The 27,686-nt window shown below is 47.6% G+C and overlaps 1 pseudogene; it reads left to right on the forward strand.

The window, feature by feature from the left end:
• Positions 1-13: 13 nt before the first annotated feature.
• LOC115320140 lies at positions 14-25,889 on the forward strand (annotated as a pseudogene).
• The last annotated feature ends 1,797 nt before the right edge of the window (positions 25,890-27,686 follow it).

Raw genomic sequence — 27,686 nt, forward strand, 5'->3', positions numbered from 1 at the left:
TTTTGTAATGGTAATGGCAGTCATTGGTCCAACCATTTTTGCCAAACATCTGCCAATGCCAACGCCAGATCAGCAGCCAAGCAGTGCCACCGTCAGCCACTGCATGGCACTCTGCCAATGGCACTATACCAGCCCAACGACCGACATTGTGCCACACTCGACCACTGCTGCTCTGCCGATGGCACTAAACCAACTCAACGATCGGCCTTGTGCCGCCCTCGGCCACATGGTGTTCTGCCGGTGCCACTATATCATCTCGGTGGCCGACCCAAAGCTGCCCCGGCCGCTGGTGTTCTGCCGGTGCCACGATCTCAGGTAGGTGGCCGACCCAAAGCTGCCCTCGGCCACTGGTGTTCTGCAGGTGCCACGATCGCAGGTTCGTGGTTGTTCTAAAGCTGCCCTCGGCCACTGGTGTTCTGCAGGTGCCACTATTGCAGGTCGGTAGTTGTTCCAAAGCTGCCCTAGGCCACTGGTGTTCTGCCGGTGCCACTATATCATCTCGGTGGCCGACCCAAAGCTGTCCCCGGCCACTGGTGTTCTGCTGGTGCCCCTATATCTTGGTGGCCAACCCAAAGCCGCCCCGGCCGCTGGTGTTCTGCCGGTGCCACGATCTCAGGTAGGTGGCCGACCCAAAGCCGCCCTCGGCCACTGGTGTTCTGCAGGTGCCACGATCTCGGGTAGGTGGCCGACACAAAGCCGCCTCGGCCACTGGTGTTCTGCAGGTGCCACGATCGCAGGTGGGTGGTTGTCTCAAAGCTGCCCTAGGCCACTGGTTTTCTGCCGGTGCCACTCTATCATCTCGGTGGCCGACCCAAAGCTGCCCCGGCCGCTGGTGTTCTGCTGGTGCCACTATATCATCTTGGTGGCCGACCCAAAGCTGCCCCGGCCGCTGGTGTTCTGCCGGTGCCACGATCTCAGGTAGGTGGCCGACCCAAAGCCGCCCTCGGCCACTGGTGTTCTGCAGGTGCCACGATCGCAGGTCGGTGGTTGTCCCAAAGCTGCCCTAGGCACTGGTGTTCTGCAGGTGCCACTATATCATCTCAGTTGCCGACCCAAAGCTGCCCCGGCCACTGGTGTTTTGCCGGTGCTACTATATCATCTTGGTGGCCGACCCGAAGCCGCCCTCGGCCACTGGTGTTCTGCCGGTGCCACTATGTCATCTTGGTGGCCGACCCAAAGCCGCCCTCGGCCACTGGTGTTCTGCCTGTGACACTATATCATCTCGGTAACCGACCCGAAGCCGCCCTCGGCCACTAATGTTCTGCCGGTGCCAGGATCCCAGGTCGGTGGCCCACCCCAAGCCGCCCTCGGCCACTGGAGCTCTGCCGGTGCCAGGATCCCAGGTCGGTGGCCGACCCAAAGCCGCCCTCGGCCACTGGTGTTCTGCCGGTGCCAGGATGCCAGGTCGGTGGCCGACCCAAAGCCGCCCTCGGCCACTGGTGTTCTGCCGGTGCCAGGATCCCAGGTCGGTGGCCGACCCAAAGCCACCCCGGCCACTGGCGTCCTGCCGGTGCCACGATATCATTTCGGTGGCCGACCCAAAGTCGCCATCGGCCATTGGGGTCCTGCCGGTGCCAGGATCTCAGGTAGGTGACCGACCCAAATCCGCCCTCGGCCATTGGTGTTTTGCCAGTGCCACGATATCATCTCGGTGGCCGACCCAAATCCGCCCTCGGCCACTAGAGTTTTGCCAGCGCCACGATATGATCTCGGTGGCCGACCCAAATCCGCCCTCGGCCACTGGTGGTCTGCTGGTGCCACGATATATTCTCGGTGGCCGACCCAAATCCGCCCTCGGCCACTGGTGTTTTGGCGGTGCCACGATATCATCTCGGAGGCCGACCCAAATCCGCCCTTGGCAGCTGGTGTTTTGCCGGTGCCACAATATCATCTTGGTGGCCGACCCAAATCCACCCTCGGCCACTGATGTTCTGCTGATGCCACGATCTCAGGTTGGTGGCCGACCTAAACCCTCGGCCACTGCTGTTCTACCGGTGCCGCCATGCCAGCTCGGTAGCCCACCCAAAACCATCCTAGGCCCTTAGTTTTCTGCCGGTGCCCGGCCATTGGTGCTCAGCCGATGCCTGAGCCCCGGTGCTCGGCCATAGGGCCCGGCCCTCCCAAAGCCCGGGCAGGTGGGCCTTTCTTATGCCGAGAGACCATAACGAGGTCGGCACCGACCTTTTTGGCTGGGCAACGGCCGATGAAAAATGGCTTAGCCATGGGGATATGGCCATCCTTCGGCCGGGCTCCCCGTGCTACTTGGGATGGTTCATGTATGGTTGAGGTTGATGGAGGTATCTGGGTCTGCGGGCGAAAGAGGAAACATTTCGAAGATTGGTCTTTTTCTCACGCCTACCTGCAAGATGTGTATTCTCTAGAGAATGTCAGGGGTGGCCAGAGTGACATAGTGTTCTCTAGAGAATGTCAGGCGTGGCCAGAGTGACATAGTGTTCTCTAGAGAATGTCAGGGGTGGCCAGAGTGACATAGTGTTAGAGCCACAGACAAAACAACAAAAGTTTAAAAAGCTGCAGAAAACAAAAAGAGGGGAAGAGGCTACTTTTAATAAGAAGCAATCTGGAGGGAACAGTGTTTTCCAAAGGAGACAAGTATATATGTTGACTATAACAAGTAATTTGAAGCAGGAGCACTTTAACTGCTAAGCAAAAATGAACGCTTCGGCTGGTTCGCTAGCCAGCCACTGCCCCTGATACCCGTGATGCGTATACGGTTCAAAATTCTTTCTAGAACTATAAAGCAAACAGTGTCACTGGACTCATCAATGTATCAAAAAGCAGTCCAGCTGTATGCACGTAGCGTAGTACAAACCTGCCAAAACTGGGAGCATTCTTTTTAAATTCTAGGACTTTTTTTGTCTTTGGAACATAGGAGCAGATGGGAGGCATGGGGTTAACTCGAAAGCCGCGAACTGCACTTGGACCCGCGATGAGCCGCTGTTTGGCCACTCCTGATATATGCATTTGTGACTTGTGGAAAAGGTTCATCTGACCATGCTTGAATTATTTTGAGTGTCTGATATCATGCATTCTTGTTGGGCGTGCAGGAGACAGTGGCTATGACTTTGCCCCATGGCTGATTACGCCAGTCGTCGGCACGCTCCAGCCGAACTCTCCGGAAGCGAGATTCAACGTGGCCCGCTCCTCCGTGCGGTCTGCGCTAGCGCGCTACATCAGCGTGTTAAAGAACAGATTTTGTTGCCTCCAGAAGCACCGGACCCTGTAGCACCCACCGCAGACCGCTGCCACCGTCATCGCATCCTGTGCAGTTCTGCACAACGTTTGCATCGCTGCGGGTGAGCCGGAACCTGAAGCTGAAGAAAAAACGACGTAGAGGGCGAATCAGACAACGGTTTTCTTGAGCCACAAGAACCGCCTCTTTGGTCCCCATGGGTAAAACCACATAATCTCAGAACACGGCAGCCTGTAGCAAAGTTAATTCACTATTCCGCCAGCAACAACATGTCATTCTGGTGGTAGCCCTGTGGGCAATAGGAGCTGAAATACCCGACCTGGTTTGTTTTTTTGTAGATGCTCTCCCAACAAGCTCTATTATCTCCAGTTTTGTCAAATAGCTTGATGCATAGTACCTCCACATTGCATTTCATTCCTGGTTTTCACCATAACTGTCAAAAACAGACAGGCATGCCAAAGAAGTGTGAAGGACTTTGCCAGCTCATATTGTCTGTCGCAGAACATACATAACACAGACAAAGAGACACATTTAACATTCTAACACTACACACATAAACATATTTAACAAATCTAGCTTCCACACATTTTAATGCAGCTTCAATACCACTAAGCTTCTTTACTTTATTCAAGGTCATAAACATGTCCGTCAGAAACAATGAAACAGTATAAAATTAGTCTCATTCAGGTGATCGGCAAGAGCTTGAAGCACTTACCAACAAACGACATTTTCATTAAGAATGGGCACAAAAAAAATCACGGCGAGTTCTTGCCTCGGGCATGACACTTTGCCATTTAAAAGAATGCGCAAGAATAACGAACCATAAAGGTATGTTTCTTCTAAAAGTGTGTCCGCACCCAGTCCACCTAGTAGTAAGTTATGGTTATGCTAATATTTGTTTCCGAGGTATCGGTCATAAATAAAACTAATGCAACTTCTCTGAACATTTTAAACTTGATTATGTTTCGAAGAATGAACTGAAATCTAGACAGTAGATGCAAACTCTAGACTTCAGTGGCCATAGCATGCAATACGAGGGCAGATGAAAGTATTTTAAACTCTCAGGTAATTCTAAAAACCATGCTAAGCATCCTCGGTGATGAACCCGGCATAGCATTATTGTGCGCGTTCATTCGAAGTACGGAGTCCAATAACATGCCAGTATCATAAATGAGTGGCATTTTGATTACTTCAAATATGCTGAGCGTGGAAGGACATGTATGCGCTTTGCTTTAGGCTAAATTTTATGATGTTAGTCTTCCTCTAATCCCGTATGGGGTGTTATTCGAGCACCTTTTATGCCTGGAAGAACCATGCCTTCCCCCACAGAGACTTGAAATAAAGGAGTGTTCTGAGCGAGTCAACTGGAAACTTTTGGAGCATAGCATAGTGCAGTGTGTCTGGCTACGGTGCAGTCATCTTTTTACGTTAAGAGCTGGTTCTAGCTGGCTCATTGTAAAGGACCCATTATATGGCTGTAAGTTAGACCCCCCCCCCCCCCCCATAGTTCGACCCATCGTGACCCCCCATAGTTCAAACCATCGTCTGCTTCAACCTCATAGCTGTGTCAACATGTCGCGCTCGATATCTTTCAACCTGCATCAAGAGCGGTCAAGCAACAGCAGAAGTAACAAGCACCTTCGGCTGCCTACAACCATCAAGCGGACATACCCAGCGTATCTGCTGGATTTTAAAGTCCGAGTGCTGGAGGCAACTTCGGTTTTCTAATAACTATATCAAGGCTCTGTGTTCGTGTGATAATGTTGCCACTATAGGATATCGAAAGCACCAAGAACACCTACGGCTTGTTACATGGGAAACATAATTCCTGTGGCAACACGTCAGACTAGAAAATCCCAAAAAGCCTTTATCGCCAACGTCTGGTGAACGGGGCTGATAATTTTGTGAGATTCTCAGGTGCGCAAAGACGTTGCACATACACTTGAAAAAAAACCTAAGTATAGTGTTGAACCACGTAAAAGGTAACACAGACTTCTGGCTGTGGTTCGATTGTTGTTGTTGTTTGCGGTTTTAATGGCGCAAGAGCATCAATGGCCATACTGCGCCAAACAAGGTGAGTCAGTAAAAAAGGGTGAGTAGAATTTAACTATGGGGAGCAGAATAGTTCTAAAGTTTGTTTAAAAATCCGGTATTTTCAAGGAAATCGAAAAGACGTTTGAATGAGATTAGTGGCCGCTCACCAAGCAGCAAGGCAGGGTGGAATAGAATGTGATACTTGAAAAGGTCAGGAAAAAAAAATGTATGCTGCTGCCGAAGACCAGGACAAAGAAATAAAATATGAAGAACAGTCAGAGGTTCACCGCAGCGCTCACAGGCTGGAGGTTCTTCACTAGTAAGCAGGTAGCTATGGGTGAGGTAGGTGTGGCCGATTCTCAGGCGGCATATGAGGACCTCGTGGAATCTATTTTTATTGTAAGATGTTTCCCAGGTACCAAGGTCTGGCTTGATGGTGTGAAGCTTATTGTTAACCTCTATATCCCACTCAGACTGCCACGATTGCAAGACGGCAAGTCTTATAGGCATTTTTAAGTCTTGGTGGGGGATGCGGACATGTGACACGGGAAGATTTTGCGAAGAGACGGCCAGTTTATCTGCAGCCTCGTTGCCTGCAATGCCCACATGGCTAGGAATCCAGCAAAACCTAATGTCGTGACCATCCTGTAGGCCCTGCTGTACCTTAACACGCACAGTCCGGGTCAGCCGATTCTTTGTTAATAAAACAGAACATACAGCCCGAACAACACTCTGAGAATCTACAAAGATGATGGCTTTCTTTATTTTACTCTGAACTATATGGTCAAGCGCCATCATGACCCTATACAGCTCGGCCGTAAAAATACTGGCAAGAGTATTTAGACGAGCGACTTTGGAAAAACGAGAAGAGTATACAGCCGCACCAACATACATTGACGACTTTGCACCATCAGTGTAATAATGATTATAATCTTTGTATTTTTCCTCCAATGCAAAGAATTCCTGTTGTAAAATTAAAGGTGAGACTCTTTGCTTCCTGAATTTTGTGAAGCACCAGTCACAAAAAATGGGTTTGACATTCCATGGGGCAGTATGGTATGAACTATTCAAGAGGTTAAAATCAACAGTCAGATTGATGGAGGAGCGAAGACTCTCGACACGAAAGCTCAAGGGCCGCACAACAGTTGGCTTATGGTTAAAGAGGCGAGAAAACCTAGAGTTTTGAATACAACTATAAGTGGGGGAGCTGGGGTCCGACAAAATTTTGTAAACATAGTTGAGGCTAAGTAGCTGTCGCCTTTTTTCAAGTGACATTTCATGACAGTCAACATACAAGCTAAGCTCAGGGGAGGTGCGAAAAGATCCAGATGCCAAACGCAGCCCAAGGTGATGCACTGGATCGAGCATTTTTAAAGCAGACGGTCTCGCAGAGGCATAGACAATTGAGCCATAGTCAAGGCGGGATCGAATGAGCGAGGAATATAGACGAAGGAGACATTTCCTATCCGAGCCCCACGACTTGTGCGAAAGAACTTTGAGTGTGTTCGATGCCTGCAGAGTTTTTTGCTTGAGTTGTTTGAGGTGCGAAACAAAGGTAAGTTTACGGTCGAAAGTAACTCCTAGAAACTTGTGCTCCGTTTTGACAGCAATGTTGTTTCTATTTAACAGAAGTGTAGGATCTAAACAGAGGCCACGCCTTAAAGAAAAAGGAACACAAACAGTTTTATCCGGAGAGAACCTAAAACCATTCTCATCAGCCCATGTAGTCATTTTATTTATGGCCAGTTGTAGCTGCCGCTCACAGCTAGACATATTACATGACGCTACAGATATCTGAATGTCATCGACATATAGCGAGTAAGATACTGAAGGAGGAATGACTTTGCTAAGAGAGTTAATTTTTATTGCAAAGAGTGTGGCACTAAGGACTCCACCCTGAGGAACACCATTCTCTTGAACAAACCAGTCTGATAAAGTTGTTCCCAACCGAACTCGAAAAGTGCGTTTACACAAAAAGCTCTTTATACACTGAAGCATTCTACCGCGTATTCCGTACATAAAAAGGTCGTGCAAGATGCCATACTTCCAAGTGGTGTCATAGGCCTTGTCTAAATCAAAGAAAACAGATACACAATGCTGCCTGTTGACAAATGCCTCGCGCATATAGGTCTCCAGCCGCACCAAGTGGTCTGTTGTAGAGCGCTCAGGACGACAGCCACACTGATTAATATCCAAGATTTTATGTTGCTCAAGAAAATAAATAAGACGTCTGTTAATTAATCTTTCAAAGGTTTTCCGCAGACAACTTGACAATGCTATTGGTCTGTAACTTGCAGGAAGGGAGGGGTCCTTGCCAGGTTTCAACAGCGGTATAACTTCAGCCCGCTTTCATTCAACAGGGAAGTAGGCATCACACCACAGGCCATTGAAGTATGTGAGAAGGGCACTAAGTGACTCTCTAGATAAGTGCCGGATCATGTCATAGTGAATTCTATCGGGACCGGGGGCAGAATTATTGCGGGAGTTGAGAGCCACTTCGAGCTCAACCATTGTAAATGGCTGATTGTAACGTGCAGACGCTCCCCCTGTGAAGCAGAGCCTCGTCTTTTCCATGTTTGCCTTACGCTTCAGGAATGCTGGAGAGTAATGTGCGGAGCTTGAAACAGCAGCGAAGTGAGTGCCCAACACGTTAGCCTGGTCTAGCAATGAGGCTCCAGAAGACGGAAAAAGGGGGACTGTAAAACAGCGGTATTTCCCCTCGACCTTGTGAAGTCGGTCCCACACTTCCTTTGCTGGAACATAGCTGCTGATGGAGGACAAGTAACCTCGCCAAGATTTTCCTTTAGCCTGCTTCCGAGTCCAGCGGGCACAAGCTCTGCGTCTCTTGAATTCCATTAAGTTCACAGATGTCGGGTATCTACGAAAGACACCCCAAGCCTTATCTTGGTTATTCTTCGTGGTGGAACATTCCTCATTCCATCATGGCTTACATTTCTTGGGGATGTTCGAAGAAGTTTGAGGGATGGAGCAAAGAGCAGCACCAGTTATATGCTCTGTGATGTAGGCTGTGGCATCGTCATGAGTTAATGAAGAGAACATTGAGGGAACAAGCTTGGATTTTTGGCTAAAAAGAGCCCAGTCTGCTTTTTCTAGCTTCCAACGTGGAGTCCGTTTCATAAGACTGGGAATCGATTTCACGCTTTCCAGAGCAACCGGAAAGTGGTCGCTTCCAAAAGGATTATTTAAAACGCTCCATGTGAAACAAGACACCAAGGATGGAGATGAAATGGAAAGATCAATGGATGTAAATGAGTTGTGAGCTGCGCTAAAAAAGGTAGGCTCTTTGCTGTTCAAAAGACAGAGACTAGATGACAGTAAAAACCGTTCAATGACCCCACCACGCGAGTCCTGGCGTGTGCCACCCCACAAGGGATGGTGGGCATTAAAATCTCCTAAAAGTAAAAAGGGGTGAGGGAGCTGAGTAATTAAACCATGAAGATCATGAATATGCAGTGGAACATTTGGTGGAATATAGATGGAAACAATGGTGATGAAGCGGTCCAAGAGGAGACGCACAGCTACAGCCTCTAAAGGTGTAGAAAGAGGAATTTGAGAACAAGCAACTCCACTTTGGACGATTACTGCTACTCCACCAGATGAGTTTGATGTGGAACGGTCTTTTCTAAAACTTGGTGACGACGTAAAATAGACACATGATGATCATTAAGGTGCGTCTCTTGTAAAGAGAGAGCTATAGGACGGAGGTTGTCCATAAAAAAGTTAACATCGTCAATATTCCTTAAAAGGCCGCGGCAATTCCACTGCATAAAAGTAAATTTAGCCATTATTCTAAAACTAAGTTAAAAATTAGTAAATCAGTAAAAGCAGTAAGGTACAAGTAAAAGTAAAAATGTCAACTCTGCCGCGCAGGGCCATAAAGAATGTACAACATCACGTTGGTAGGATCACCGGTTTTTTGCTCTTGTGCTTACTCTTAGTAGTCTGCCACTCCATGTCGTCTTGGTCAGACGCAGGAGTGGAGACTTCACACTCATCCATGGCCTCAGTTTCCTGAGGCAAGCCTTTTTCTGCAGGTTTCTTCGGGTTCGGGGAACGGGGCGCCATGCGCCGCCCGCGACCAGACCCAGCCAAAGGGGCAGAGGAGGTGCTGGGCGAAGCGTCGCCCAAGTCCACCCGTTCCTGTCCCTTAGGCGCTGTAGGTGCGGCACGAGAGCCATGCCGCTCCCTCGATGATGCTCTCTCCAGGGAGTGTGGGCGAGAATGTCGACCCTTCTCCCTGGAAGGAGACCGCAGAGGAGGGACGGTTGCGGCAGCCACCGACCCATCCTGGGTTTGGGAAACAGCCCGAGAAGACACAGGCTGTTGCCCTGTTGGAGTGCGAGGGTTCGCACTCTGGCTGGGAGGGTCCGAAGACCGTCCAGCCGAGATTGCATGCCCCGGAAGCTGAATCTTCAGCTGGGGCGTGGGGGACTGCCGTGGCTTCCCATAGTCCAGAAAGGACGTCTGGGTTGCCACTGCAACCTTCAGTGGTGCAGGTCCCCGCTGCACCACCTCCGCATAGTCACCTTTGCGCAAGAACGCAAAGCGACGGCGCGCTTCCGGGTAAGAGAGGTTTTCTTTGACCTTCAAGTTAAGCACTTCTTTCTCTTCTTTCCATGTCTTGCATGAGCGAGAATACGCTGGGTGGGGATCACTACAGTTGACACAATGGGCTTCGTTGGAGCAGGAGTCAGCAGAATGGTCATTTTTCCCACACTTGGCACAAGTGGCCTTACCACGGCAGCTTTGAGAGCCGTGGCCAAACCTCTGGCATTTAAAACATCTTCGAGGATTAGGCACATAGGGCCTAACCCTGCAGTGGAGGTAGCCAGCCCTAACAGCCTCGGGAAGTGTGGTAGATTCAAAGGTTAACACTATGTGTTTAGTTTTTCGCTCTTGACCGTCCCGACGCATGGAGATGCGCCTCGCAGCTACAACTCCTTGTTCAGAGAGCCCTTCAAGTATCTCAGTGTCAGAGGCCTCAATCAGGTCATCTTCGGAGATAACGCCCTGAATAGTATTAAGTGTAAGATGGGGTGAAACAGTCACTTTATGATCAGACACAGAATCCAAAGCAAGGAGTGCTGTACTCTGCTGTCTGGATTCAATTTCTACGAGAAGGTCACCTGAGGGCATCTTTTTGGCTTTGAAGTTCTTTCCGACCACACTTTCTAGCACTTTCGCAACAAGAAAGGGGGACATCTTGGAGAGTGGTGTATCGTCTTCAGAGTGAATAACCAAAAATTTGGGGAATGTAGGGGGAGATGAGGTCGTGTCTTTCAGAGGGACTTCGGTGCGGACCCTTTTCAGGGCCCGATCAGAGGGAGGTTTAGCTTTGGAACCCATGAGAGATGGGAGAAGATTCAGTGCCCGGGTGCACCGCCCACCACGGAGCCCAACAAGGGGGTAGGTAATGTGCCATAGCAAGAAAGGCTTGGCTGACACAATTACTCTACCAGTGCTGCCCGGGCACTATAACCGAGTGTGGATGCAGGGACAGGACCTGTTTCCACTCAAGGTTAGCCCTTGCCGCCTAAGAAGGTGAAAAAGGAAGGAAGGGAGTGTAGAAGAAAAGAGAAAGGGGTGGAAGGAAAAGTGAAAGACGGAAGAAGAGGGTAGAAGAGGCGACTGACTGAATCATCCTGGTCGGGCCGAGCCAGGACACCCGTCTACGAGAAGCAGGGGTCGAAGCGGTGTATTGCCTCGCCCGGGGGGCCCTGAAGGGTCCAAACATACCCCGGGCTCAGCTCAACCACCAGGGTCCCCTTTTCCCCGGACACGGGTACGCCACGCACAGCCAGACGTGGGTGGGCGAACCCACATGGCTCGGGGTTCGTAGTGTCGCCACTCACCAAGCACCTACCAAAGTAGGTGCCCCCTGCGTGCGGGTATGGTGGCCCACGTAGCTGGGGTCCGTGGTGACGCAACTCACCAAGCACCTAGCACCTAAGGTGCAGGCGCCCCCTGCGGGGCTCGGGGTCCGTGGAGACGCCACTCTCCAAACACCTGCTTTCACAGGTGCCCCCTGCGGGGGGCTGTGGTTCGAGGTGTGCCTAAAAAGGCACCGGCGGAGGAGAGGGACAGGTGTGTTTTGGAAGAGGTGGAATGTTTACCATGTTGAATATACCTGAGACTAGGACAGAAATGGACATAAAAGTCGAAGGAACAGAAACGGACAGGACGACATCTCAAACTCAGCTACCAGGTTTATTTAGTCCTCCTTCTTATATAGCCCACAATCAGCCACCCCAACACAAAGGGGCAACCCTAACCTAGTTCAAACGCCAAACCCTCCAATCAGTCACCAACAACACAAAGGGACAACCTACAAACCGTCCCAACGCCAAGCCCTAATATACAAAAAGTAGCGCTATGGAAGGCCTTAATGCCAATTCACAAAAATAACTCTACACTCTTCCCCAAAATTTAACAAAAGGATCAGTACCTATTCCAATCTAACAAAGATTTAAAAAAATAACAAAAAACAATGCTTTTTCACTTAAAATGTTTCTCTTTCTTTCTCGTTTCCTTTTCCCTTTTTTTTTCTTTAAGCGATGAACGGATGACACGCACTTGACCTAAAACGGTGCAAAGGCACACATCCCCCAAAAAATATTTTATAATTTTAAAAAGCTTTTGGAATTTTTTCCAAAATGTAACGACGCCTGACTTATGCAATTACCCAGAGATTTTATCCGCACCGTCTCCCTTACTAATCTTTTGGCATCATTCCTCTCCTTGTGAATGATTTCTGTCTCCGACCAAAGAGCAGTGCAGCTGTTACATTCGTGGACATGTTTTGCGATGTGTGCCAAAAAGGCATCCCTCTCTAATTGCGATGTGTGCTAAAAAAGGCATCCCTCTCTAGTGAAAGCATGCTAAATAATGTAGTAGCGTGTTTTAACCGAAAAAATCTTGGCTTACTGCAGGCCGATAGAGAGGGAAGTTTTGTCGTGCACCTGAAAGACATGCTAGAGGCCAAGTCTCGGGACGCTATTCAAAAGAACTTTAGACTGACCCCCTCAACCCCCAAAAGATTAAGAGTACCGGTCTTTAGTTGATCAGTGGTCTCCAATTTTGTACGATGGAAAAAAGCGCCAGGCAATGCAAGACAGGATACCTTGATGTGTTCTTTGCAAAAACGCATAAGCCGGGCGCGACTCTTCGCGCTATGGTCACGGGGGAGGGGGGGGGGGGGTTCTTGGCAGAAACAAGTCAGCCGATTTTTGCAGAAACACCTGAGCACCCTGGAGCTGAACGATCCTTTTTTTTTGGTAAAAAAAAACTCGCAGACCATAGTGGAGTTTTTTTAGAGGGACACTACGGGGGATGTTGTAGCGTTCCCTGCTGACATAGATATTTTCTACTCGACACCTCATGAGGAGCTGTTTATTGCTGTACGTGACAGCATCGACGAAAATGGTGTTGTCGGCTTCCAAAACGCTTGTGGTGTAGGGTTGGATGGTTTTGTGGAACTTCTGAAGTTTTAACTGCAGTCCACCTTCATTCTTTTTGAGGGCGGTTATTATGTGTAAAAAGAAGGTATTTGTATAGGATCTTGCGTCACCCCTGATCTTTGTGACATTTGCTTAGCAAAGTTCGACCGAAATGTTCAGATCGGCTTGGAAGGGAAACAAGTGTGTAAGGTTGTCCGGTATATGGACGACTATCTGGTGCTATGGCAACGTTCTGACAATCTTTTGACCCGCTAAGTTGGCGAGAGTGTGTTAGAAGTGTTTCATGACAACTCAAATGGCTTAAAGTTCACTCACCAACTCCCGGATGGCCAGGTTCTCCAGTTTCCAGACCTGAGACTGCAGTTCACGTGAAATCAAGTGTGTTGGTGTTACCACCCACGCTCCAGAAAGGGATTTCTCGCCTACGATTTTGCACAATCAAAATTAATAAAAAGGGGTATTGCTTCGTCTGGTCTCCATGAGGCACTTCAGAAGTCATGCCACCATGTTCTGCGTGACAGCTTCAGCCCGCAGGTTAATTGACTTAGAGATGCCGGTTATCCAACTTTACTTTCGCTTGGAGTTGCCGAGACGCTGCTGAAAATGATCGACGGCAAGTGTCAGGCTAAAAAAAAAACAAAAAACGAGACCTCAGGGCATCCCCTTCTTGCAAAAAATTTCACATAACCTAAAAAAGGTGGCAAAACGATTTGATGTGCCGCTTGTGTTTTCGGCGCCATGTAACTTGGCCGAATTATGCTCGCGGACTCAGAAAAAAAAAGAACGACGCGCCCTTATGCATCGTCAAAAATGCCATAAGATTTGTATATTGTAACATGGGCGTGGTGTACAGAATACCGCTGACATGTGGTAGGGTGTACATTGGCCAGAAAAGATGGTGCGTAAATGAGAGGATGCGAGAGCATGACATGTATTTGCACTCAACAACTGGCGGGCATTCACCTCTTCATTGCAGAGACTGTCTCTGCCAGCCGAACTTCCAAAATCTCACGATCGTGGGGAGGACCCGTGAAAAAGCTGCGAGGGAAGTACTTGAAGTGCATGCTATAAAGGAAGGGGGCACTGAAGCCTGTCAGTCAGCCGTCAATATTTCTGCATCAAAAATACAGTGATTTTATTGACGCGTGGTGATGGGGGACGTTACTGAGTGATTCAGTGTATTTTTGTCGTAGGTAGTTTGCTTTAGCTGTTTTTAAATAAATGTTCTGTTGAGAGTAAGCGCTCGTCCTGTTTGCCTCCCTTTTGTGTCCTCGTCTTTGTTAGCGCTTTCAAATTTTATAAGAAAATGCTGAGCAAGAACATTAGCAACCTCTTTGACGGACCCCAGAGGCATATTAAATACTGGGATGGTAAAAGCCCGGTGGTCACGTTTGATTATGGGTACACTATTTCAAACCTTTTTAGTTGTAATGAAACTACTTATAGATAGGGTTTGGAGTTTTCGGTTTAAACCAATAAAAGTACGCCGAATCCATTGTCGGAAATTCGGTTTTAACCGAAAAAAGTCAGTTTGAAGGTTCGTCGTTTTCAGTTCAAACCGGTAAAGGTACGTCTAATTCGTTTTCTAAAATTCTGGTGTAACCGAAAAAGGTCAGTTTTTTAGAGCCTCGTCGAGGTGGGTGGGGAAGGGGGGGGGGGGAGAGAGAGAGAGGGCTTCGCAAGGTTTGACAAAGTGTGACGTCTTCGTGATTGCCGTCTTCCAAGGCTCAACATGCAACAAAAAGAGGTGTTGGACTGGCCTTTGCGGGACATCTGTGTCTTTTCTGTGGTCGGGCTTATTGTGTCAAGTTCCCGGTCTTAAAAAAATGTTTGGATGTGGGCTAGTGTAAGGTTTTTCGCGTCATCCACTTCAGAGGACATCGAGGAAAGCCGTAAATGCCTTTCTTAACACCCACCCTCAAACTTCCCTGAAGTTGAAAACATAAATAAATTTTTTTCTTCTTTTTCATTCCCCTGGTTTTTGTACGGTGATCGCCTCAGGTGGTCACGTCGTCAGAAGAGGAAGGAAAGGAAAGCGCGCGAATCCCGGAATTTTGAGGTGTGTCCTGACGGAAGTTGTAGCGAAGACTAAGTATGTATATGTGCCGTTATTCTTTGAGTGATCACAAATGTCACAGCCACAAGGGTAACCTGATCCGGTGCCCGATGGTGTTTTTTTATGTTCACAAAAAAACGGTAAGCTTCTTTGAAAATTAATATACACAAAAAAATTTAATTTGAAAATAAACACCGAAAAAGTATGTCGAATTTTGAAAAAAAAAAAAACGAAAACGCGGAACGCTAATTATAGAGGAAAGATATTTCATCCAAGATGTCTTTTTTTCTTTCTTAACCAGCGGGCTTGCGCTTTTCGTCTCTTAAATTCAATTTCTTCTCCACAGTGGGGTATCTGGGGAAGACATCCCAGGCACTATTTTGTCTTGTAAGTGTGGTAGAACAATGTTTGTTCCACTATGGTTTGCAGTTTTTTGGTAAATTACTGAAACTACGTGGGGCTAGAGTGTTCAGCAGCATTGACTATCTGTTGAGTAACGAATGTCTTAGCCTTATCAGGGGACAGAGTGGCCAATAGTGAAGCATCAAGTGTAGCAGTTAGGCTGAAACATTCCCAGTCCGCCTTGTCAAGTTTCCATCTAGGCATAAACTTTTGAAGTGTGTGGAGATTGACCACACTCGCTAAAACAACTGAAAAATGGCTGCTGCCAAATGGATTTTCAAAAACCTTCCAAGAAAACAAGGAAGCAATGATGGCGATAAAATGGATAAATCAATGCACGTGAAAGAGTTGTGCGCAGCACTAAAAAGGGTTAGGGATTTGTAATTTAAAAGACAAATTTGAAGACAATAAAAACTGTTCAATGACTCCTCCACGGGAATCAATTTGTGTACTGCCGCACATGGTGTGATAAACATTAAAATCGCCTAAGACTGAAAAAGGTAGTGGAAGTTGAGTTACGAGCTTCTGAATGTCATATATGCGTACGGGGGAGTGTGGTGGAAGGTACACGGAAACAATAGTAATGCGACGGTTTGTAAGAACTCGTGCTGCAACCACGAGGGGCGTGTCACGGTGGACCTGGGCACATGCCACTCCGCTTTGCACAACAATGTCAACGCCATCGGATGAACGGGAACATGAGCGGTCTTTGCGGAAGAGGTAATAGTTCCGTAAAACTTGTGTGTGGACGTCACATAGGTCTCCTGTAATCCTAAACCTATTGGACGTAGCTCGTTAAGTAAGAAGTGAACATCACCTATATCGCGAAGGATACCACGACAGTTCCAGTGCATGAAACTAAAATGACTCATCACAGCTTAATCAAATTGTTGTTAAAAAGGTGGGGTTTACAGCTGTAAGTGGACACAAGCTATGTTACACTTGTTGGGGCAGGGACACGAGGTTTTTTCTTCTGGTCTAGCTCCCTTTTCGGGGGATGGTTTTGTACATCCCTTGAAGAGTGGAGGTGGTTCTGTTGGATCGGCAGATACCTCCAAGACCTTCTCCTCCCGCTGTGAAGCGGATGGAGGGGACCGCTCGCTGGGCTCTGAGGGGGACTGGCATCAAGCACCACTCGAGGCATAGGGCCAGGACGATGGGGAATCGCCCCGGCGTGTGATACTTTGGGCGGGGCCGCTGGGGTCTGAGAACCCACCGAAGCCTCGCTGGTGGTTGGGGGGCTGGGTGAGCACTCCAAGTCGCAAAGACTGTACCTAGTGCCCACGGATGCCTTTAGTGGCGGCGCTGCCCCCATGGCAGCCACCTAGGTATAGGTGCCACTTTGGGGGAGGGAACCCGTTTCCTTGCCTCAGGGTGTGTGAGGTGTTTCTGTTTTTATCTTTAGCGTTAGGATTTCATTTTCCTTCTGAAACTTTGGACAGGCTCGAGAGTAGGTAAAGGGGGCACAAAAGCAGTTGACATACTTGAGAAGTGTAATCTCGCACGTCTCAGCTGGATGGTCTGTAGCCCCGCACTTTCCACGCGTCGTTTTTCCACGACAGGTGACAGACCTGTGACCAAATCCTTGGCATTTGAAGCATCGTCTCGGGTTTGGTATGCAGGTGCGCACCTTTCAGGGAAGATAGCCTGCCTTCTGTTCTCGGGCAGCACAGTGGAAGTAAAAGTGAGAACTATGTGCTTCGATGGTCTCTCTTGTCCACCTCTGCGTATGAAGAAGCGTCGCACGGCGACCACCTCTTGCCCAGAAAGTACCTCCAAGATCCCCTCTTCGCTAGACTCTAACAGGTCGTCCACTGAGATGACACCCTGGCAGCTGTTTAGGAGCATTTGGGGTGAGGGATACTTTACAGTCCGAAATCTTGTTTCAGCCTAAAAAAACAGCACTTCGAACTCCTTTTTCCACCTCGATGAGCAAGTCGCCATATGGTAGTTTCTTTGCTTTAAAGTTTTTGCCAATTAGATTTTCTAAAGTTTTTAATATAAGAAAGGGTGAAAGCTCAGCAAGTGGTTTTCCATTTTGTTTTGAGCGTATTACCAGAAAGTGGCTGAATCTATTCTGGGCAGCAGCTGATGTCTCTTTTTAGTAAATACTTCGCCTTTTGAAGGTCCGATCGGGGGAGATCTTTTTGCTTAGAACCCGTATGAAGGGCAGAAACTTCGGCATCCGTAGCGCACCACCCACCGCGGAGTCCAACAAGGGGATGGTAACATCTCATAACAGGGTAGCGCACCACCCACCGCGGAGTCCAACAAGGGGGTGGTAACATCTCATAACAGGTCTGGCTTGTCCGAGTATGGTACTCTACCAGTGCTACTAGGAAGCTATAAGCAAGCGTGGTTCAAGAGAGAGTTCTCTCGAAACCCAAGGTTAGCCCTTGCCACCAAAGCAGGTAAAAATAAGTGAGAGAAGAGTGCAGAAAAGGCAAACATAAGAGCTAAGGGCTTCGATGGTAGAAGGTATGGCCACTGACTGAATCATCCTGGTCGGGCCAAGCCAGGACACACGTATACGAGAAGCGGGCGCCGAAGTGGTGTATTGCCTCACCCGGGGAGCCCTGAACGGTCCAAACCTACCCCGGGCTCGACTCAACCACCAGGATGCCCTTTTCCCCGGACACGATAAAGCCAAGCACAGCCGGACGATGGCGGGCGAACCCGCATGGGTCGGGGTCTGTGGTGACGCAACTCACAAAACACCTGCTTTCACAGGTGCTCTCTACGGAGTGGAATGAGAAAGTGTGCCGCCTGCTAGCCGTGAATGTCACGATGTGCAAGCACGCCGGTGAGTGCGTTGGGGCAGAGCGCCGCCATCCGACGGCTGACAGAGGCCTGGAGGTTGCCACAGAGATACTTCATTTGGTGTGAAAATGGTCATATTTTTTCTTTAGGTTTGTCTGCTCGCTTCTGAGAAAGAATAACAGCCTCGACTCGACACTCCACCTCGAGTCAATGGAGTGGAGGAAAGAAGCGCGCCGCCACTCGAGGAGCCATATCGGGCTTCAGAGACGCGCCTCGGCGCTTCCTCGAATGAGGAGCTGCTCGAGAAACCCTTCTCCACTCGAGGCAACGTAACTAGAACAACTCAGTTGGGAAACTACAATAAAGCCTGCTCTGAAAAACTGGCACCGATCCGTGCTCGAGAACCAAAAGTAATGGCGATCGCAACGCCGGCATTTCTCCCGGATTGGACACTCGGGGAACTCCACGGCTGCGTGTATTGGTTTGGGAGTATCGTATTCGATAGCGTCCACTGTGACTGTTATATTTTGGTTTTAATCGGCCATTTTGGCGCCGAAAAGTCTACGGTGGAAGGGGTTTTAGGGATGCCGACCCCCGTCTCCCAATCGGACGTGCGGCAACTAATCATCGAAGTTAGGACGTACCCAGGTCGGGACGCACTACCTGAGGTCACCGGTGAGACATGGTTCCATAATCAAGGTAGCCTTCATGAATTATTCCTCGAGGTCCAAAGAGAGCTAGTGAGATTTAAGAACAAAATACCACATGACTGCCCAGTATTGAACTGCAATGGTATTGTCCTTAGTCACTTGAAATTTCTAAGAATTTTAAGCGCATTCTTTAAACCTTAAACGCACGGAGGCTATCTTAAAGGGAATTACCAAATGGGTGTTTCTCAACACATTCTACATTTTTTTTTACTTAGGAGGTTTGGTGCACATATTAATATTTAAAATGTCAGCTGATTATTTGTGTTAATTAGCGAATTCGGCAGATCGCAACAAAAAAATAAAAGGACTGAACAATACTGCGTTGGTTTGAGACGCGTAGAATGCATCAGTCTTTCCTTAGTTGTTGTTGATTGCGGGCTTTATGGCGCAAAGCTACTATGGCCATACTGCGCCAAGCTTGTTTAGTTGGGACATACTCAGGACTGTCTTATATGAATTATCGAAAAGAGGTTCATATGACAACGTTAAAAGTCAGAGTTAAAATTACAACTCCAGTAGGAAGCCGGTTTTTCTTAAGTAATTTATGACACGATCAAATGGTACTATAGGAGTCTCCCCAATTAGCAGCGCTGGGTGAAAAGGAATCTGGTGTGAAAAAAACTCGGGGAAATGTGTACGTCGTTCTTGCTCAAGCCCTGGGCACAGCCACAAAATGTGTAAAATTGTTAAACGCTCCCCACATTCATCACACAGGGGTGGGGCTTCCCCCCTGAGCAGATGTTTGTGGGTGAGGAAGGAATATGTAATTCTAAGACGACACAAAAGAACTTCAAGGCGGCGGGTTTTGTGGGATGCACTCTCCCACATACCAAGAGCTGGTTTAATCCTGTGAAGTTTGTTTTCGCATTCCAGACTCCACTCAGATTGCCATAGCTGGAAAACTGATGATTTTACCAAGGGCTTCATGTCTTGAAATGGAATCTGTGAGGTGGTTGGCAGTAGGTACTTAGAGCTCGCGGCCAATTCGTCTGCTCTTTCATTACCTAGGATCCCCACATGGCTAGGTACCCAGCAGAAGTTTATGTCTAGGCCAAGCCGCAGACCACATTGTACCTTAGATCGGACAAGTTGTGCCAGTCTATTTTTACTTCCCTTTATTGAGCAAAGTGTGGTGAGCACTTTTTGAGAGTCCACGAATAAAATAGATTTCATTGTCTTGCTGATGAGGATATATTCCAAGGCCATCAACACTGCATAGAGCTCTGCCGTGTAAATACTTGCACATTCCTTGAGACGCTGAACCTTACTGAATCCTTCAGAGTATACTGCTGACCCTACAAAATGCAATGATTTGGCACCATCGGTATAAAATTGGGAGTAGTTACCATACTTCTTCTGCACCTCAAGAAATTCTTGCTGAATCACCACTGGGGGGACGTTATGTTTATTAAATCTAGTAAAATACCAATCGCAAAAGACGGGCAACGTACTCCACGGAGCTTCATTTTCACCCTTCTGCAAAAGGTCGGTCTCGTCAAGGGTGAGGTCAAGAGATGTACAAATGTCCTCAAGGCGAAGACTTAAAGGTGGTACAACCCTGGGCTTATGTTCGAAAAGACGAGCAAACCGAGAATGTTGCAAGGCACCATAAGTTGGGTGATTTGGATAGGACAAAATTCTGGAAGCATAAGTCACAGCAAGATAACGTCGTCTGTGCCTAAGTGACATCTGATTAGATTCAGCGTACAAGCTAGGAATGGGCGATGTGCGGAAGGCACCTGTAGCGAGCCTTAAACCGAGGTGATGCACAGGATCCAACATTTTCAGTGCAGAAGGCCTCGCTGAGTCGTAAACTATAGCACCATAGTCCAGACGTGACCGGATAAGGGAGTTGTACAAGCGTAGCAGACATATTCTGTCGGATCCCCATGACTTGTGCGCTAAGACTTTAAGAATATTAGCTGATTTAAGGCACTTCTTCCTCAGGTCCTTCAGGTGGGAAACAAAGTTTAACTTTTTATCAAACGTTATGCCCAAAAATTTATGCTCTGTTTTTACATTAATAGGAACCCTGTTTAGCATCAGTTCTGGATCTAGAAACAGCCCCCGACGCAGAGAAAATGGCACGCAGATAGTCTTATCAGCTGAAAACTTAAACCCATTTTCGTCAGCCCACTTACTAATTCTGTTGATGGTAAGCTGCAGTTGCCGCTCACAGCTAGACAAATTACAAGAAGAGGCCGAGATGTGAATATCATCCACGTAGAGGGAGTATGAAACGGAAGGTGGAATTACCTTTGACAACGAGTTTATCTTTACGGCAAACAAGGAGACACTCAGTACACCTCCTTGCGGAACACCATTTTCCTGGATATACTGGTCGGATAGTGTGGTGCCAAGTCGAACTTGAAAGGAGCGACCTGTGAGAAAACTGCTTATGCACCGCAACATGCGACCACGCACACCAGAGGCATACAAATCATGAAGGATACCATACCGCCATGTCGTATCATATGCTTTCTACAGGTCGAAGAAAACAGATACACAATGTTGCCTATTTACGAAAGCTTCACGTATGGTTGTTTCCAGACGGACTATGTGGTCCAAAGTAGACCGCTCTTCTCGAAAGCCACATTGGTTATTAGCAAAGAAGTGGTTATGCTCCAAAATATATATTAACCGCCTATTAATAAGGCGTTCGAATGTTTTGCCAAGGCAACTCGTTAACGCGATTGGACGGTAACTACGTGGGTCCGAAGGGTCCTTCCCCGCTTTCAGCAAAGGAATTACATGCGCCTGTTTCCAGATTTGAGGAAAGTAAGCTGCTTCCCACAGATAGTTGAAAAAACCTAGTAGTGTGTTCAGCGATTCACGAGACAACTGACGGAGCATTTCAGTGGATTCCATCAGGGCCTGGAGCCGATCTCTTTTTGGAGCCCAGAGCTACCTCTAGTTCTTGCATTGTGAAAGGAGTGTTGTATGGCTCAGAGCTACAACCGGACATCGGTATACGGTGACACTCAGCACTTGCTTTAAAACGTTTAAACTCCATACGATAATTTCGGGAGCTGGAAACATTCTCAAAGTGCTCTCCAAGCACATTAGCAACATCTTTCAGCGAAGTAGCAGGGGAGCTAAATAGAGGAATAACAAAGCAACGGTAGTCCCCTTTGATTTTTTTGTACCTATCCCAAACTTCCTTTTCCGAGACAAAACTATTTAGGGAGGAAATGTACTTGGTCCAGGACTTCCACTTAGCTTTCCTCCTAGTCCATCGGGCCTTAGCTTTTAGTCGTTTAAATGCTATCCTATTTGAAGAAGTAGGGTACCTCCGAAAGGTATCCCATGCCCTATGCTGCTTTTTCCTTGTGGTAGCACAGTCTTCATTCCACCAAGGCCTACACCTCTTGGGTGAATTTTCAGAGGTGCGAGGAATGGCGTCTTGGGCGGCACTTATGATTTGCTCCGTAACATACACTGTCGCTTCTTCAAGTGACAAATTTGCTAGAACTGACGGATCAAGCACTGCATCAAGTTTAAAGAGTGCCCAGTCGGCTTTGTCTAGTTTCCACCTAAGGGGTTCGTTTTAAAATAGTCGGCAGAGGAACGAGGCTTTCGATTACAACTGGGAAATGATCACTCCCAAAAGGGTTGTCTAAAACCTTCCAAGAAAAACAGGGAAGTATTGATGGTGATGAAATGGAGAGGTCAATGGATGCGAAGCAATTATGAGTGGAACTATAAAATGTTGGTTCTTTCTTATTTAAAAGACATATGTCTGACGAGAGTAAAAATCTTTCAACAACAGCGCCACGAGAGTCAAGGCGCTTACTGCCCCACATGGGACTGTGAGCATTAAAATCACCACAAATTAAAAAAGGCGTTGGGAGTTGTTGAACCAATCCTTGAACTTCATGAAGATGCAGTTGACGATGAGGTGGTAAATACAAGGACACAATCGTAATGAGACGATCGGTAAGAACACGTACCGCAACTGTTTCTAGTGATGTACGCAGAGGAACTTCCACACATGCTATGCCACTCCGTACAACAATGGCAACACCACCAGAAGAGTGGTCTGAATACCGATCCTTTCTAAAAACGCGGTGATGATTAAAAACATTTGTATGGGTGTTGTTAAGATATGTCTCCTGCAAGCACACAGCAATGGGCTGTAGCTCATCGAGAAAGAAATGAATGTCATCAATATTTTGCAGGAGACTTCTACAGTTCCACTGTATAAAACTATATGTGTTCATGTTAAAAACGATTTAAAGTAAAACAAAACAAAAAAGGAAACCTGCTCTAGGTGCCCTGGGGCGGTTTGGGTGCAGTTACTCCCGGATTGAGCTTTTTCTGGGAAGACTTTTTAAGCCTGGTGTCATCAGGTGGGACTGAACGAGGGGGAGGAGGTTCACCAAGTTCCATCCGCTCCTCCTCAGGTTGAACGGCTGAGGGAGCAGCTGGTACAGGCACCTCCTTAGATGTCGAGGCCTCTCCTAGTGCCTTAAAACAAAACACACCCTCCTTCTTCCTGGGAGGGGTCCGAGTAACCAAGGCAGGCACATCGTTCGACGGCCCGTCCTTTGGAATGGAGGAGGCACTAATGCCTTCTCCCCGAGGCTGCTGTTGCCGCCTCTCCTCTTGTCTCCCCTCCATTAGCACAGAGGCATCCCTCGCCTCTGCATCATCTGGAGGCCCCTGTGATGTCTTCGGTTCCAACGACAAACGGAGTCGTGGACCGAATCTTTGTGAGGCAGGGGGAGGTGGTGGAATCCCCAGGTCATAAGGACCGACCTGGGTTCCTACCGAAGACTTTGATGGCACACCCCCTGCACGTGCCACCAAAGAGTAAGGCCCCTTCTGCAGGAAGGAGAATCGCTTCCTGGCTTCGGGGAACGAAATGTTCTCTTTAACTTTGAGTGTTATAATTTCTTTTTCTTCTTTCCATTTTTTGCAAGATCGGGAATAAGCAGGGTGAGGTTCTTTGCAGTTGATGCAGGAAGGTGGATTTGAGCGATTCTCTGTAGGGTGATCATTTTTGCCACACATGGCGCACGTTGTCTTTCCACGGCAGCTCAGGGCGCTATGGTCATACCTCTGGCAGTGGAAGCAACGCTGAGGGTTTGGCACATACGGCCGTACTTTACAGCTTAGATACCCCGCTTTGATCGATTCTGGGAGCGCTCTCAGCACAAAAGTCAGAATGACATGCTTTGTCCTAATCTCCTGACCGTCCCGGCGAAAAGAAATTCGCTTTGCTGCTATGACTCCTTGGTCACGAAGGCCATCGACAATTTCCTCCTCGGGGGATTCTAGAAGGTCATCTTCTGATATTACGCCTTTAATAGTGTTCAAAGTGCGGTGGGGTGATACAGTAACCCTGTAGTCGGAAACCAAGTTGAGTGCCAACAGGTCTGAGCATTGTTGAGAGGTCACAACTTCAACGAGGAGATCTCCAGATGGCTTTTTTTTTTGCTTTAAAATTCTTTCCGATCACAGATTCAAGTGTCTTTGAAACCAGGAAAGGGGATAACTTGGATAAGGGTTTTTCCATTTCAGAATGTATAACAAGAAATCGAGGAAACTTCTCCACAGGTGTAAATGCTTTCATAACGTGTACTTCGGTCCGGAACCTTCTCAGGGCCCGATCAGGTTTTTGGTTTTGCTTGGAACCCATGAGAAATGGGGAGGCGTTCGGTGTCTGTAGCGCACCACCCACCACGGAGCCCAACATGGGGATAGGTAATGTGCCATAGCAATAAAGGTTTTGCTGACGACATTACGCTATCAGTGCTACCAAGACACTATAACCTAGTGCGGGTCCAGACAAGGGGTCTATCGCCACCCAAGGTTAGCCCTTGCCGCCAAAGATGGTGAATATGAAAGAAAGAAGAGCAGAGAAAAGAAAAAGATAAGAGGGGATAGTAGAAGATGTGGCGACTGACTGAATCATCCTGGTCGGGCCAAGCCAGGACACCCGTCTACAGGAAGCAGGGGCCAAAGTGGTGTGTTGCCTCGCCCGGGGGGCCCCGAAGGGTCCAAACCTACCCCGGGCTCAGCTCAAGCACCAGAATGCCCTTTTCCCTGGACACGGGCTCGCCACGCACAGCCAGACATGGGTGGGTCTTAGCCACTTTTTTCTCAGGGTCTGTGGTGTCGCCAAAGTGGCTGGGGTCCGTGGTGACGCTACTCACCAAGCACCTAGCACCTAAGGTGCAGGCGCCCCCTGCGGAGCTCGGGGTCCGTGGAGACGCCACTCTCCAAACACCTGTTTTCAGAGGTGCCCCCTGCGGGGCAGTCTTTCCTTAGTCTTACCAGAAGTTAGCAAAATATCCAGTATATGTTCCCGATTCTTACTCATGCGAGAAATCACAGAGTTTCTTGGGCTGGTGAATGTCACCGAGCTAAACCACGGGACCAGGCGGACATGCATGTTTGCATAGAAAGAAACCATTGAGTACCTACGTGTAATGCTGGCATCAGCACGGGACCTGGTCACCGACCTTTTGGAGAGAGGAACAGAGTACGTCCTCCTTACGGGAAAACTGAACAAAGACCAACTGAAGGAATTTAGAAGCGGTGGTATGCTATTCAAGTGTTTGGAACAAAGTTAATTCTTTTGCAGCGATTCTTTGGCATGACCTGATCTTTTGGTGGGGATCAAGACCACCCCACAGTCATCAGCTTCAGTCATAATTACCGACTCTCAGCCTTTAGACCCTTATCAAAGCATCTCTCCATGGGAGGGTTGCAGGAGACTCATCGAATATCCTTGCCACCATGGAGGAAGCTATGAAGGAGAAGAAAAGAGAACACATGACAGGTCATCACAAGATTCTAGAGCAAGCAAAAACAGAGCTTGCTTAAATATGCAACGGCGCCAACCAGAACTAGCCAGCACGTTTCACCATTCTTACTACGTGGGATCAGGAAGAATGCGTCATTTATTACCTTTGAGTGTACGCAGTGTACTCATTTGCAAAGCATGTAAACTGCGCATTGTGCCTTGAAGACATTCAATCAACACAGGCACATTACCCTGCGGCAAGGCTGACCCATCAAAGCACGCAAGCAAATGAACCCTCAAGCATCTTTCCCACAAAACATTTGTGATGCTTCCGAGCATCGAGCTGCAGCTTGCTTCAACTTTGGAAGCAAGGCACCCCTGTGGCGACATGTTCTGGGTTGTTTTGGATGCCCTTGACGGCTGTCAAATTTCTAGGCTAGGATGAAATGAGCACTAGGACAACCTTACCATAGAAGTTAGCGCATAGTAGATGCACTATTGGACACCATGTGGTCTGGAGATGTGTTCATGCAAGGCTTTCGCTGATTGCTCCAGTTATAATCTGTTGCAGGTTTATATTAGCAGGATAAGAATGTTCCACGCAGCTGTCTGTTCGCTATGATTCACCGTTTCCTTCTCTTCGGCGTTTGCTCCGCTCAAGTAATAACAATTGATGGAGTTGGGGAATTAGCTTGTCCTGCTATTTTTAACCTTCAACGGATTATAGAACGTTATGACGGTCATGCCGTTACTGTCACTGCTTTTTCAAGATAAATTTCAACACATAAAACTACGAAGGGTAATGTCATGTGAAGACCCTTAGCCACTTTTAACATAGCTACACCATGTTTTTCATTGCTTTCTTGTAACCCCCGGAAAAATGGCATTTGTCACTATATGTACATTTAAATATGAAGATCTTCACTAATATATTCACATTTCATAATTGAGGCACATGACAGAGCTCGAGCTTCCTTCTAGCATCAATTTATAATTTTCTATTTTGTTTCGTGTTGTCCCATCTTGTTTGTTAAGTGCAAAACATTGCTTTCCTGTATTGTGAGAAGAATACATATATTATGAAACTCAGCTGCTTTAGTATATTGGCTTGAATAATATAACTGCAAGTTCTGCACAGAACACTAGAGATTCAAGACAAACGGGAAACTTCATGACAAGACTACACCAGAGAACAACTAATGGTCGTAGACCCCAAACACTTGTAAGTAGGTACAATCTGAAATCACTTCTGTACAACCTCTAATCGGGAACCAGTCACAAACCTAGATGCTCCGCGTAGAGCGCAAACTTTCTGCCTTTGATAACAACTCGTCGCACGCGCAGTCAAAGACCGGTGGAAAGCAAGGAGCGTATGCTGGAGACAGAGCATCTTCTGGGTACTGAACATGTAACTGTTTGTAGGCGAGCACATTAAACATGCCCTATATCTCTTAGTTTCGTTACCTGCTGTAGTCTTGCAGCAGGAAACCGAGCCAGTACATTACACATACCTTAACAGGCCAGTGGGTACCTTATCTCTGTCACAATGGTAACAAGTTTATTTTAAACGATGTATTGTTTTTTTCATCATCATTTCTAAGTAGGGCTAGTCATTGGCCGTTGCTTGGGAGCGCGAAGCATACACCGCGGCTTCCGCTAACACACAAGGCCTGTTCGTTGTTTTAAACTTCATATTATATGTTTAAAAAACAAGCGACGAAATATCTAATAATATGCACATAATATACTGTAAAGCCCTTTATTTTCGCAGCCCCTATTTTTCGCTGATCGGTCACAGATGACATAATCGCGACCACTAAATTTCGCGAATTCCAGGCGCCTGCATTGAAAATCTTAAGGACCAAAATTTTCGCGCACCCTTAAATTTCGCGAATTCTTCAATTCGTGAAATTCGCGAAAATTGAGGGCTCGCGAACAGTATATGAATACTTTACCTGCTTTTCCAGATAATCACCGCACAGATTAAGGCAGTTATGATGTGGAACAAGCTGTTTAGTGCCCTCCCAAAAAGTGGTTTTCTTTATAAAAGTTCTGCCCTTGCAAGGAACATGGTAAAAAATAAAAAACAAGAGCGATAAGAAATATTTTATTGTATACAATGAAGATACAATCCTTAGCTACTGCTCCGCATAATTGCCACACATATTTAGGCAATCATTATGGCGTAATACACGCTTTTCTACGCTTCTTTTTTCATAGAAAAAAACAACATCACTAAAGAAGGGCAATTGCTTAAACGGCCGGCGGCCCCGCTTCCGCAGCA

The sequence above is a fragment of the Ixodes scapularis genome, unplaced genomic scaffold (genome assembly GCF_016920785.2).
Source record: "Ixodes scapularis isolate PalLabHiFi unplaced genomic scaffold, ASM1692078v2 PGA_scaffold1__304_contigs__length_218370807, whole genome shotgun sequence".
In the NCBI taxonomy this organism is placed as follows: Eukaryota; Metazoa; Arthropoda; class Arachnida; order Ixodida; family Ixodidae; genus Ixodes; species Ixodes scapularis.